This window comes from Podarcis filfolensis (genome assembly GCF_964270895.1).
Source record: "Podarcis filfolensis genome assembly, chromosome: 6".
In the NCBI taxonomy this organism is placed as follows: domain Eukaryota; kingdom Metazoa; phylum Chordata; class Lepidosauria; order Squamata; family Lacertidae; genus Podarcis; species Podarcis filfolensis.
In genome coordinates, this window is record NC_139609.1 from 86010573 (window position 1) to 86023719 (window position 13147).

A 13147-nucleotide genomic window follows, 5' to 3' on the forward strand; every position below is an offset into this window, starting at 1 on the left:
TGGCATGCCTACGGATTTTCCTCTTCTAAAAACTACGTGCGTGTTATGGTCGGGTGTGTGTTATAGAGCGAAAAATACGGTAAATCCTGCCTTGTTATTCACACAGGAAAGGCCTGGAGCTAACTATTTGTGGAAGCTTGTGTAAGGAGGCACTTCTGGAACAAAATTGCTTCAGGTGCCAAAATGTCATGGGCATCGAACCACAAAATGGTAGGGTCCCCCTCCTCACCGGGGAAGAACAGATGAATAAAGATCTACATCAGAAACAAGGCTGCGGGGAGACCAACAGTGCCTCCTATTTGCTAAGAGACTACTTTAGAGGCAGCATTGGGGAAGCCCTACAGCGGAGATGGCAGATTTGGCAGCAGCCGTAACAGGCAATGCATTTCTTAGAGGCCAAATCTGCTGCCCCTGTGGATTCTGTCACCTGAGGCGATTGCCTCAGCTTGCCTCATGGCACTGATGGGACTCGGTGGTCGAGTATTGCCCAAATTCTTTTGACATGTGGCACCTTGAAGGATCCCAGATTGAAAGGCTGGGTAGGAATGTTGTCCTGGCAACCTCAAGATCATTGGATAGAAACATTTTTGTAATGGCAATTGCCCTTGGAATGTTTTTACAGTGGTACCTCGGGTTACATATGCTTCAGGTTACAGACGCTTCAGGTTACAGACTCCGCTAACCCGGAAGTAGTACCTCGGGTTAAGAACTTTGCTTCAGGATGAGAACAGAAATCGTGCGGCTGCGGCATGGCGGCAGCGGGAGGCCCCATTAGCTGAAGTGGTACCTCAGGTTAAGAACAGTTTCAGGTTAAGAGCGGACCTCCAGAATGAATTAAGTTCTTAACCTGAGGTACCACTGTGTCTGTAACTTCTTTTAGAAGTTTTCCATGGCAATTGTTTTGTTTTGTTTTTGGAAGTTTTAAAAGCTGCTTTTCTTTGTTTTTGTTTTGAAATTGAACAGTAATCCCGCTATTTATGAGCATTTAACTTGTGTGTGTTCAGCTCTACGTGCATGGCAAAAAATTTAAACAGAATTGAAAAGAGATGGAAAGGGGGGAAATGATTTGGACAATCCCACCCGCTATTGAACCAATTGTGTTTTGGCTATAGGCAATTTTGGCTTTAGGCCTGATCTCTGGAACATAATTCCTGTGTAAATTGTGGGTTCTCTCTCTCTCTCTCTCTCTCTCTCTCTCTCTCTCTCTCTCTCTCTCTCTCTCTCACACACACACACACACACACACACACACACATGCAGCACTGAGCTCCTTGAAGAGGAAGGGTGGGATAAAAATGCAATAGGTAAATAGGTGCAGCAAACAACTAGGATTCCTACTCAGTCCTACTCAGCTTTCTAATACTGACACACACAACAGAACAAGCCTCCACAAGTCTGTTGTTTTAAGTGCAGATGACATAAAAGCTGCTCAGCAGTTGTGTAATGTAGTTGTATAATAAGCATGTGCTTTCTATTTGTCACTACTTAAAACTGTACTTTTTTTTTCACACACAGAGCCAGGCAGACTTGTTGAAATCTGCTAAGCATTAACTGTAGAAAAAGGGGAAGGGGTGTGCGCCATACACCCTAAAGACACGGCAAATTTCTGCAGGTGAGGGGAAGTTTGAGGAAGAAGTCATTTTGATGAATTTAAGGAAATAGTTGTTGGGACTGGGCTACAAACTGGCTGATGGGCTTTTCATAAAAACTGTGGCATTTTCCCTCCCTCGTATCCCTTTCCTCCACTCCCACCCCTTCTTTGTTTTTGGAATTACAGAGTGTAAGAGGAACATGGATCCTCTTGTGCTAAGCACCATGTGCACTAGTGGTGCAATAAAAACAGTAAGTACCGTATTTTTTGCTCTATAAGGCACACTTTTCCCCTCCTAAAAAGTAAGGGGAAATGTGTGTGCGTCTTATGGAGCGAATGCAGGCGGGAGGCTCTGTCAGTGCTCCCTTTAAAGAGCCGTGTGGAGCGTGTGTGCGGCTCTTGGGGGCTTTTCCCGAGGAGGGAGAAGGGCTGCCCTTTTCCTTCCTCGGGGAAAAGCCCCCAAGAGCCGCACACAGACTCTGCACACTCTTTAAAGGGAGCACGGCTCTTGGGGGAGCCTTAGCCGTGCGCAATCTCTCCCGGGCAGGGGATGAAGGCTCCCCTTGCCCAGGAGAGGCTGCGCGCGGCTAAAAAAGAAGCCAGGACAGCGAGCGGGATCGCTGCGCTGCGATCCCGCTGGCTGTTCTGGCTTCTGGCTTAGCCAGGCGAAGCCTCTGCAGGGGAGCGGGGAGCCTTCATCCCGCTCCCCTGCGGAGGCTTTGTGCGGCTATCCCTGGCTTTTGCGGGAGGTGGGGGAAGGGACAGAGCGTGTGGCTCTGTCCCTTCCCCCAACTTCCAGAAAAGCCCCCAAGAGCCTCCCTTTAAAGAGCGTGCAGCTCTTGCGGGAGGAAAGCCAGCAGGCTTGCTTTCGCTGAAGCCAGGAGGGCAAGAGGGATCGGTGCGCTTCAGGGGTAGCCCCGCAAAGCCTCCTGAGCAAAGATGGAGGAGCGCTCCCTCTTAGCTCAGGATGCTTTGCGTTTCTTTCTTATTTCTTGTTTTCCTCCCCTAAAAACTAGGTGCGTCCAATCATCCGGTGCGTCTAATAGAGCGAAAAATATGGTAATAAACTGATGGTGTGACAATAATAATGGAACTTTTCTGTAAGGAAAAGTAGTTAAAATGGCCCCCCAAATTATGCTTTTGAGCAGTCCTCATCAACTTGGTGCCCTCCCCATGTTTTGGACTCCCACCAACCTCAGCCAGCAGGGGCTCATGGGGGTTATAGTTCACAACATTTAGAGGGCACTAGGTTGTTGACAGCTGTTTTAGACCCAATGCATTGGTTTGTATATTTTTAAAATTATTTCTTTCCAAAAAAAAAAAGAATAGACAAAGATGCATAAATATACTCCAGTCCACCAAACAGAGACACAAATGACCTTGTATGGCACAAACACAGAACAGAAAAAATAGAGAGAAAATGTGTCTGGTCTTTCCATAGCGTTGAGCGCATCTCACAGGGATGCTCTGTCTAAACAGGCTGGAACGCGGATCTGTTTCTCTTGCCAGTTCCAGAAATGGACATGCCCATGCTCAGGAATGTTTCTGAACTCCCCTCTGCCCATTGAATGCTATATTCCGACGCTGCGAAAGACCAAAGCTTGCTCCACCAGGGTTAATAGTATGCACTGATTTGCATGATGAATCAGTTCATTTGTTAATAACTGAATGGAAAGATGGCTTGTCAACTTTGTTGGTAATCGCAACACCGATGGGATTCTTGTACGGAATCCTTGAACTTTGTCTATGCTGTCTATGCTGTCAGGTGCCATAAGAAAGCTGCAGAGATAGCGCAGGATAGTATGCTCCCCAGAAATGATCTCTTTCAGCTTCTGCCCTCTGGAAGAAGGTACAGTGGTACCTCGGATTAAGTACTTAATTCGTTCCGGAGGTCCATTCTTAACCTGAAATTGTTCTTAACCTGAAGCACCACTTTAGCTAATGGAGCCTCCTGCTGCCGCCGCGCCACCGGAGCCTGATTTCTGTTCTTATCCTGAAGCAAAGTTCTTAACCTGAAGCCCTATTTCTGAGTTAGCGGATTGTGTAACCTGAAGCGTATGTAACCTGAAGTGTATGTAACCCGAGGTATCACTGTATAGGGTTATAAAGACCAGGACTAGCCGCCTGAGAAACAGTTTTGACGCAAATGCAATTCTGGTTCTAAATGCAGCATAAGGAGTCTCTATAGTATATTGTTTAGTCATTTAGTCATGTCCGACTCTTCGTGACCCCATGGACCAGAGCACGCCAGAGACTCCTGTCTTCCACTACCTCCCGCAGTTTGGTCAGACTCATGTTTGTAGCTTCGAGAACGCTGTCCAACCATCTCATCCTCTGTCGTCCCCTTCTTCTTGTGCCCTCAATCTTTCCCAACATCAGGGTCTTTTCCAGGGAGTCTTCTCTTCTCATGAGGTGGCCAAAGTATTGGAGCCTCAGCTTCACGATCTGTCGTTCCAGTGAGCACTCAGGGCTGATTTCCTTAAGAATGGATACGTTTGATCTTCTTGCAGTCCATGGGACTCTCAAGAGTCTCCTCCAGCACCATAATTCAGAAGCATCAGTTCTTCGGCAATCAGCCTTCTTTATGGTCCAGCTCTCACTTCCATACATCACTACTGGGAAAACCATGGCTTTAACTATACAGACCTTTGTTGGTAAGGTGATGTCTCTGCTTTTTAAGATGCTGTCTAGGTTTGCCATCGCCTTTCTCCCAAGGAGCAGGCATCTTTTAATTTCGTGACTGCTGTCACCATCTGCAGTGATCATGGAGCCCAAGAAAGTAAAATCTCTCACTGCCTCCATTTCTTCCCCTTCTATTTGCCAGGAGGTGATAGGCCCAGTGGCCATGATCTTCGTTTTTTTGATGTTGAGCTTCAGACCATACTCTATAGTATATTGTATTTTAAAATGGGGTTTCAGAGTTTTTAGGGGTTTTTGAATGTTTTATGTAAATTTCCAATTTCATTGTTCTGTATGGGACAATGACAATAAAGATATCGTATATCGTATATCATCATGATTAGAGCGGTGAAGGCTGGCCCATTCCCAATGGCACAATAGGTCAGTGCATCTGGCTGTTAACCAGAAGGTTAGTGGTTCGAGCCTACCCAGGGACAGCTGCAGGCAGAATTCCTGCATTACTGGGGGCTGGACTAGATGACCCTTGGCGTCCCTTCCAACTCTACAGTTTTATGATTCCATGATCGGGGAAATGGACCACAGCCCTTTCTTTCTTTCTTTTTTTTAAGATATTTATTGAAATTTTCAAAAAAGTAAAGAAAAAACAAAAAAACAAAAATAAAAATAAAAACACACACATATAATTGCATTCCTTTCTTTCAGTAACATATTTCCTTGACTTCCCCACGCCTCCCCTTCTTGTATTCCAATTCAATTTTTAGTTCAGCAAGTTCTTATCCCCAAATTTTACCATATTATATTTAATTCATTTTAGTTAACCAATTTTAACATAAACCTCAGTCTTTATACATCAGTACTTATTCTTAATATCTTTTTCTAAGGTCGACCCCAATTCCCTTTCACGAGTTCCCCATTTTAATATGAGTAGCAAAACAAAATACATAAAAACAAAATATAATTGTACACCCTTTGGATTCCCAAAACACCACTCCCCGCCTTTCCCGGTTTCGAACTCCAACAAATGTCCATCAGTCTATCTGCAGTCAGCCTGGTGACCTCACGTCCGAGGCTCTTAATTCTCTCTCAATTCCTCTCTGCCGGTTTTTTTGATAGTCCTTTATATTAAACACCAAATCTCGGAGAAGCTCTGTCCCAATAAGGTCCATATTTCTTCCAGCCAGACCTCCATATTTAAAAGTGTAGTCCAAATCTTGTTTCTTACTTCTTTTAAGTCCAAATGTCCCAGAAACTCCAGTTTCCACTTTAGTCAAGTTTGTAATCCATAAGTCTTCAGATCTCCACATGAGGAGATCTCTCCATTCCTCATTCTTCCATTCAAACCAGATTTTCATAATCTCATTCTTATTTTCCTTTATATCCATCTTAGCAGGCCTCTGGCTCTCCTTAATCATCTGCAGCATTATAGCTCCTCCTTCCTTTCCCTCCAAATCTTCATATATCTCTTTCCCCACTTTCTCAAATTTCTCAGATTTCTTTTCTTCTTCAGCTGCAAAGATTTTTAGTTCAGCTACAAAAACTTTTTGTTCAGATACAAAGACTTGAATCAAGTCCCTTCCAGATTCAGCAAGTTTATTTACTGTTTCATTCAATGTTGTGACATTTGTAGCCAAAACATTGCTTTGTTCTTGTAACTTTCCCAGGAGAAGGAAAGACCTTTCCAGTTCAGTCAGTATTTTTCCACTTGCAGCCATTCTTGTAATGTCCCAGAGCCCCCTCTAGAGGAGTTCTGGTTACTTAGTATTCCTTCCAGTTCCAATCCAAAAGTCAAATTAACTTTTCCTCTTTGTTTTCAACAATTTATTCCCTGAATGTAACAAATATAACCAGCAAAGGCAACAGAAACAAAGTTCTCTTTTCCCCCCAGCTTTGACAGCTAATTTGACAGCTGTCAAAATCTTCTATGTCTCTTCAACAGCTCTCTCATGGATCGCTCCCGGGTCCTGGGGGGGGGGGGTGACGGTTCCACTCTCAAAATTAACTCTTATCCTCCAGCAAATTCACTTATACTGCCAAAATGTGAAATTAATTACTTTTATCCTCTCAAGAAGAAGGTGTTCTCTCAACCTTAGTTATCTAGTCCTTGCTTTAAAATGTTTACAAGGCGGGGAGACGGACTTCCTCTTTGCGCCTTCCCCGCTCATGCCAAATCCAAAAAAGAAATTTAAAGTCCAATTTCCGTATTACTCACGGGTTGTTACTTTTAGTCCAAATGTTCAAAGGAAGAAGTCAGCGCTCTCCGACCATGGCATGCGGCTTCACTCCGTAGGGGAAGCAGTCGACTCACAGCACCGCGCCGCTCCCTGTCCCCCGTTCCGAAGCCTTTAAAAAGGCTCCTTCACGGGTCGGGGGGGCGCAAATGGTGCCCGCCGAGTCACCAGGTCCACAGGCTTCAGCGCCTGTGGTTTCTGAGGGTCCCCGCGTCGCCGCCGTGGCAGGACCCGTCCCCTACTGAGCAGATTCCCTCCGGAGCTCAGAGGGAATCCGCCATTAGTCGATCGCGCTAACCCGGAAGTTGGACCACAGCCCTTTCAGTCCCAGGCTGCCCACACCTGCCTGCCTTCTTACATGCAACCAGTCCAGTGAGCAGCTGTGGGTTTAAGCTATTGCTCTTTTTGTGCTTTTTGTGCTCATAATCAAAAGGATTTTCAATATTAAAAACCCCTGAAGACAGAAAAGCACAGAGCATACTTTGCCTGGTGCCTGTGAGATAGCAGAGAAGATGCTGAGCACTAGAGGTGAACAAACCTGCTAATTTTGCTTTCTCCCAGTTTCTCATTTTTCCAATCTTAAATTCAGTTCTCCACATTTCTGCTTCGGTTGGTGATTTATTTATTTTTAAATGTTCCCACAAGATATACCAGGGTTTTGGCATGAATCTGTTCATTTTTGTATGCGGGTTTGCCAGATGTACACATTTTTGCAAATGGTTCCCCTTTTTCATATGTTCATCCCACTCACGTATGCATTTCCGAATGCATGTCCCCCAGATATGCCCCAAACACAATTATTGCTTGGGAAGCTGCATCACAAAATTCAGGGAAAGTGTGAATTTCAAGATACAATTGCATTTTGGTTTGTGTATTGTTTTGGAAGATGCTTGTTAGGTGGGTTCGCATTAAAACCCAAACTGAATTGAATTTCTCTCCCAACTCCCTCAGGGACACTGTCTGGGTAGGGTTTAGCATTGCTTGGGTGCCAGCACAAAAAAGTCCCCGCTTCTTGTAGACTGCTGCCTAACATCTGGAGGACAGAGAACAGATCCTGCCGATGACCTCAACTGACAGGCATGTTCATATGGGAGAATGATTACCTTCAGAGAATTTCCCTAAAATGAATTAAAACTAAGTAACTGCATCCTTAATTTCACCTCTGTTTCCACCTCAGCCACCCACACTCTTGCTTGGTTTTCGAAGCGTCTGGACCAGCTTCTGGCTCTGTCTGCTTTTCGCCAACAACCGTTCCACAGCGCCAGCCAAACACGCTGTGTAAACACTGGCAACTCGAAACTTTAAATACAGCGGCACTGAAGTAATGGCACAAATATCTTTTTTTTTTTCACAATCATCTGCTTGCTGTCTTTCATGGGTTCGCTAATGACTTCTCCCTCCTGTGGAAATTCAGAGGGCAACATGCGTCTTTCCAGCTTGGTAGGGTTAGAAAAAATGCCACCTTCCCCCTTTCCACTACCCCCACACTTTGGTGAGTTATTTATATTTGTTTATTTAATGATGGGTTTTGTTTTTAATGCTATAATTTCAGTTTTCTAACGTGAAATACCAGCCAGGAGAAATGATATGAAGAAATGCTCAACCATCTTTGAAACATCAAGTAGCTGTGTCCTTACATCTACAGTACAGCTCAAACTGCTTTAAAACTGCTTTAAAAACAACCTCAAATATAAATACTGCATATAACCATTTATTTATTAAATTTACATCCAGCCCTTCCTCTCGAATGAGCCCAAGGTGGAAAACACATCAGTGATAAAACAATACAGTTAAAAATGAAATGAGAACGTATTTAAAAAGCATATTAAAACATGTGAAAACAGGCAAAAGAATTACATATTATGATAAGAACTGCTGTTTTAAAAACAACCACAGACTTCAATATATGACTACAGCAATGATGGAGCACAAACAGGAGTGGGGCATAGCTGTCAACTTACAGATTTGAAAATAAGGAACCAGCAGTCTCGAAAATAAGGGATCAGCAGCCAAAATAAGGGATTTTAGTCAACCAGCAGCCAAACGAAGCCTCAAGTGGTAGTTCCCATAGTGCAGCAACCCAGCAAAGGGGATGCAGCAAGGGAAACCACCGTCACCTCTCCGCTGGGAAGCGCTGAGCAAAGGCGAGTCCCCAGGCAAAGTGGCTGATTTGATTGGCACAAGGCATGCAAGCTCCACCCCCCAGTCATTCTTAGACTCCTTATTGGGTGAGCAACGCAGCCAAGCAACACAATTGGAGCCTCCCTCCTCCCTGGCCGGCAGGGAGGGAGGGAGAGGAGCTGCTTCCGTTGGAACCCGGGAAATTTAAGGGACATCATCAGTAAGGGACAGCAGCAGGACATGGTGCTGGGATAAGAGACTGTCCCGCCAAATAAGGGACGCTTGGCAGCTATGGAGTGGGGATCCTCAGGACAAGTTCAGAGGTGCACTGTAGAAGGACCCCCACTCCTGAGGGTCCCCACCCAATAGAAACAGACACCAAGAACACCATTTTGAACAATTTCCACATGCAACTTGATTGACAGGGCTCAGACTGGGGTTGGGAAGAGATAGGCAATTCCCCATGTTTGCACTAATGTACGCACAAATGAAATATGTGTATCTTGTAGTCCTATCTTAATTGAATCTAAACACGATTAATCTAATTCATTAAACTTTCTATTGGTCTTAGAGTCACAAAACACTAGCTCTGTGCAAATAAGTAACTGAAAGATGGTCTTCTACCCCAACGCATTTTTAATCTAATAATCGGTCTATTCAATTAGGCATTTCCCAGTAAAACAGAGTGATGTAATCCCATTGCAAAAGGTGCAGGCAAAAAACAAAAGAGATAATGTGAAATTCTGGTCATTGCATGTTCCAAACGAAAGTTCAGACCGCAAATTATGAAAGGAGATACGAAGGGCTGGGCAGAACACATTTAAAACAATATTCTGAATATGACATCTTGGTGAAACATTGGGTATTTTGTATTGCAATGACATCTTCACCTAACGAACAAAGAAGTCTTTTTGGTATGGCTAGGAAGAGGAGGATTCAGCGAGGGCATTCTGGGGAACATACGACTGTAAATTCCATAAACAGTAGTTATTTTCTTACTTCCTTATAGCCATGGAAAATATATTGTAATACATGCAGATCTATAAGCAAAAATATCAATTTGCAATGCAGAGGAATTACCGGTACTATGGATGCTAACATTGTTCACATTTCGGCTCCAGGTAAAGAGCTACCTGTTTGCGAGGACTTTTATGATGTTAGTCCTAGTTCTGCTGCTGCTTACAATACTCTTTATTACATATATTTTTTATAGCTGATTTTGCAGTTCATTTGTATAGTACATTTTAGTTATCTTATGTTAACTTCGGCGTTTTCTTGTAACCCACCTTAAGGTGATGTGATGACGGGTAGCATTACAGCTAAGCAGGCATCATAAACACCTAAGAACATAAGAACCTGGTGGATCAGGCCAATGGCACATCTAGTCCAGCATTCAATGACAAACCTAGACAGCATCTTAAAAAACAGGGACATTACCTTGCCAACAAAGGTCCGTATAGTTAAAGCCATGGTTTTCCCAGTAGTGATGTATGGAAGTGAGAGCTGGACCATAAAGAAGGCTGATCGCTGAAGAATTGATGATTTTGAATTATGGTGCTGGAGGAGACTGTTGAGAGTCCCATGGACTGCAAGAAGATCAAACTGATCCATTCTTAAGGAAAACAGCCCTGAGTGCTCACTGGAAGGACAGATCGTGAAGCTGAGGCTCCAATACTCTGGCCACCTCATGAGAAGAGAAGACTCCCTGGAAAAGATCCTGATGTTGGGAAAGAGTGAGGGCACAAGGAGAAGGGGACGACAGAGGACGAGATGGTTGGACAGTGTTCTCCAAGCTACCAGCATGAGTTTGACCAAACTGCAGGAGGCAGTGGAAGACAGGAGTGCCTGGCATGCTCTGGTCCATGGGGTCACAAAGAGTCGGACACGACTAAACGACTAAACAACAACAACAACAGTCCAGCATATTGCTATTAACATTGCACAGTTTGAAGCTACTGGGTGCATAGAAACTGACTCCTTATGAAATAGAGGGTTATCCAGACCCATTAGATATTATCAAAAAACTTTACTTACAGAACTTTCTTCAAAACAGAACAAAAACATCAAAGATACATCCAGATAACTCCATACAATATTTGATGCAAGTCCACAGGTTCATCTTCTGAGATATAAAAGATAATTCTAAATAGACCTATAATCAAAGGTCACTCTCTCTTACAGCCTCCATTTTGCCTGGAGCTGTTTTCCTGGAGAGCCATTTACACATCTTTACTCACACAGAGCCTGAGAACAAAGGCAACTCCCTTCAAAATGGAGATTTGCACCCAAATACCTTTGTACCCTGATCTAAGGTTAAACACTCCCTTGTTAGGTAGCAGAAAACAACAATAGTTAATTATCAACCCATCAAGGAGTTCAGAGACCACTTAGAATACTTCAGTGAAATTTCCCCATGTTAAAGCCTTCAGTAATGCACATTTAGGCATTTCAGTGTGAATTAATTATACTTAATTATACTTAATTACTTAATATAATACTTAATATACTTAATTATACTTAACACAGCATCCTGTTCTTACAGTGGTCATGAATTCTGAATTCATGCTTTAGCTTAAACAGACCATAACAGTGTTCGTTCAACCACACAGATATGCATATAATATTTGCAAATCCTATATTCTTTTATTTTTCCACTTCCACCTGGCTGACTCCTTTGAAAATCTGGAACAATGGAAATGTGAGAAGGAGAAGCAGCCGCAAAAGTAACAGCCCTTTGTTGCCCAGAAATGCTCCAGGAACTGGTTTATTATTCATATGGGAGCAATGCTCAGTCCAGGAATGGCCCAAATTGGAAAGAATAAAGCAAAAGCAAACCCCAACAGTTACAATCAAAAGGGTTTATTTTTCCTCAGGTGCTGCATATTGGAGGGGTGCCTCCAGATCATCAATATTTTGCAGCAGTGAATCAACTGCACACCAGAACAAGGTTTCTACATTTAAAGTGAATTAAAGTGGGAAAGGAGTACGACAAGGCTGTATATCGTCTCCCTGCTTATTTAACTTATATGCAGAATTCATCATGCGAAAGGCGGGGCTGGATGAATCCCAAGCCGGAATTAAGATTGCTGGAAGAAATATCAACAACCTCAGATATGCAGATGACACAACCTTGATGGCAGAAAGTGAGGAAGAATTAAAGAACCTTTTATTGAGGGTGAAAGAGGAGAGCGCAAAATATGGTCTAAAGCTCAACATCAAAAAAACGAAGATCATGGCCACTGGTCCCATCACCTCCTGGCAAATAGAAGGGGAAGAAATGGAGGCAGTGAGAGATTTTACTTTCTTGGGCTCCATGATCACTGCAGATGGTGACAGCAGCCACGAAATTAAAATACACCTGCTTCTTGGGAGAAAAGTAATGACAAACGTAGACAGCATCTTAAAATGTAAAGACATCACCTTGCCAACAAAGGTCCATATAGTAAAAGCTATGGTTTTCCCAGTAGTGATGTATGGAAGTGAGAGCTGGACCATAAAGAAGGCTGATCGCTGAAGAATTGATGATTTTGAATTATGGTGCTGGAGGAGACTCTTGAGAGTCCCATGGACTGCAAGAAGATCAAACCTCTCCATTCTTAAGGAAATCAGCCCTGAGTGCTCACTGGAAGGACAGATCGTGAAGCTGAGGCTCCAATACTTTGGCCACCTCATGAGAAGAGAAGACTCCCTGGAAAAGACCCTGATGTTGGGAAAGATGGAGGGCACAAGGAGAAGGGGACGACAGAGGATGAGATGGTTGGACAGTGTTCTTGAAGCTACCAGCATGAGTTTGACCAAACTGCAGGAGGCAGTGGAAGACAGGAGTGCCTGGCGTGCTCTGGTCCATGGGGTCACGAAGAGTCGGACACGACTAAACGACTAAACAACAACAACAAAGTGCTCTTTCACCCAAGTCATTGAAGGCAATAATGCTAGTTGCTGGCAACTTCAGGAAAGGAGGGTGCTCTTGTGCCCAGATCCTTCTTGCAGGTTTCCCATAGGCATCTGGTTGGCCACTATGAGAACAGGATTCTGGACCACGTGGGCCACTAGGTAAGCTAAAGGTAAAGGATTCCTGGACAGTTAAGTCCAGTCAAAGGCGACTATGGGGTGTGACACTCATCTCGCTTTTCAGGCTGAGGGAGCCGGTGTTTGTCCACAGACAGCCTTCTGGGCCATGTGGCCAGCATGACTAAACCACTTCTGGCACAATGGGACATCGTGATGGAACCCTCAGTGCATGGAAATGCCATTTACCTTCCCACAGTGGTACCTATTTATCTACTTGTACTGCTGTGCTTTCAAACTGCTAGGTTGGCAGAAGCTGGGACAGAGCAATGGGAGCTCACTCCATCAAAGGAAGAGTCCTAGGATTCAATGTTACTTCTGTAACACCAACACTATTTTCTCATTTTAGGTTTGCCTGTAAATCCTAGGGTTTGCTTCTGGTAAAAAAAGACAGAAGGTTGAGTCTGGTAGGAAGCATTCAGAGGTCAATCACAATCCGATTAACTTTTTAAGTGTCCATTTATAGTTTGTTTTTTTAAAGAACAAAAGTTTAAATAGC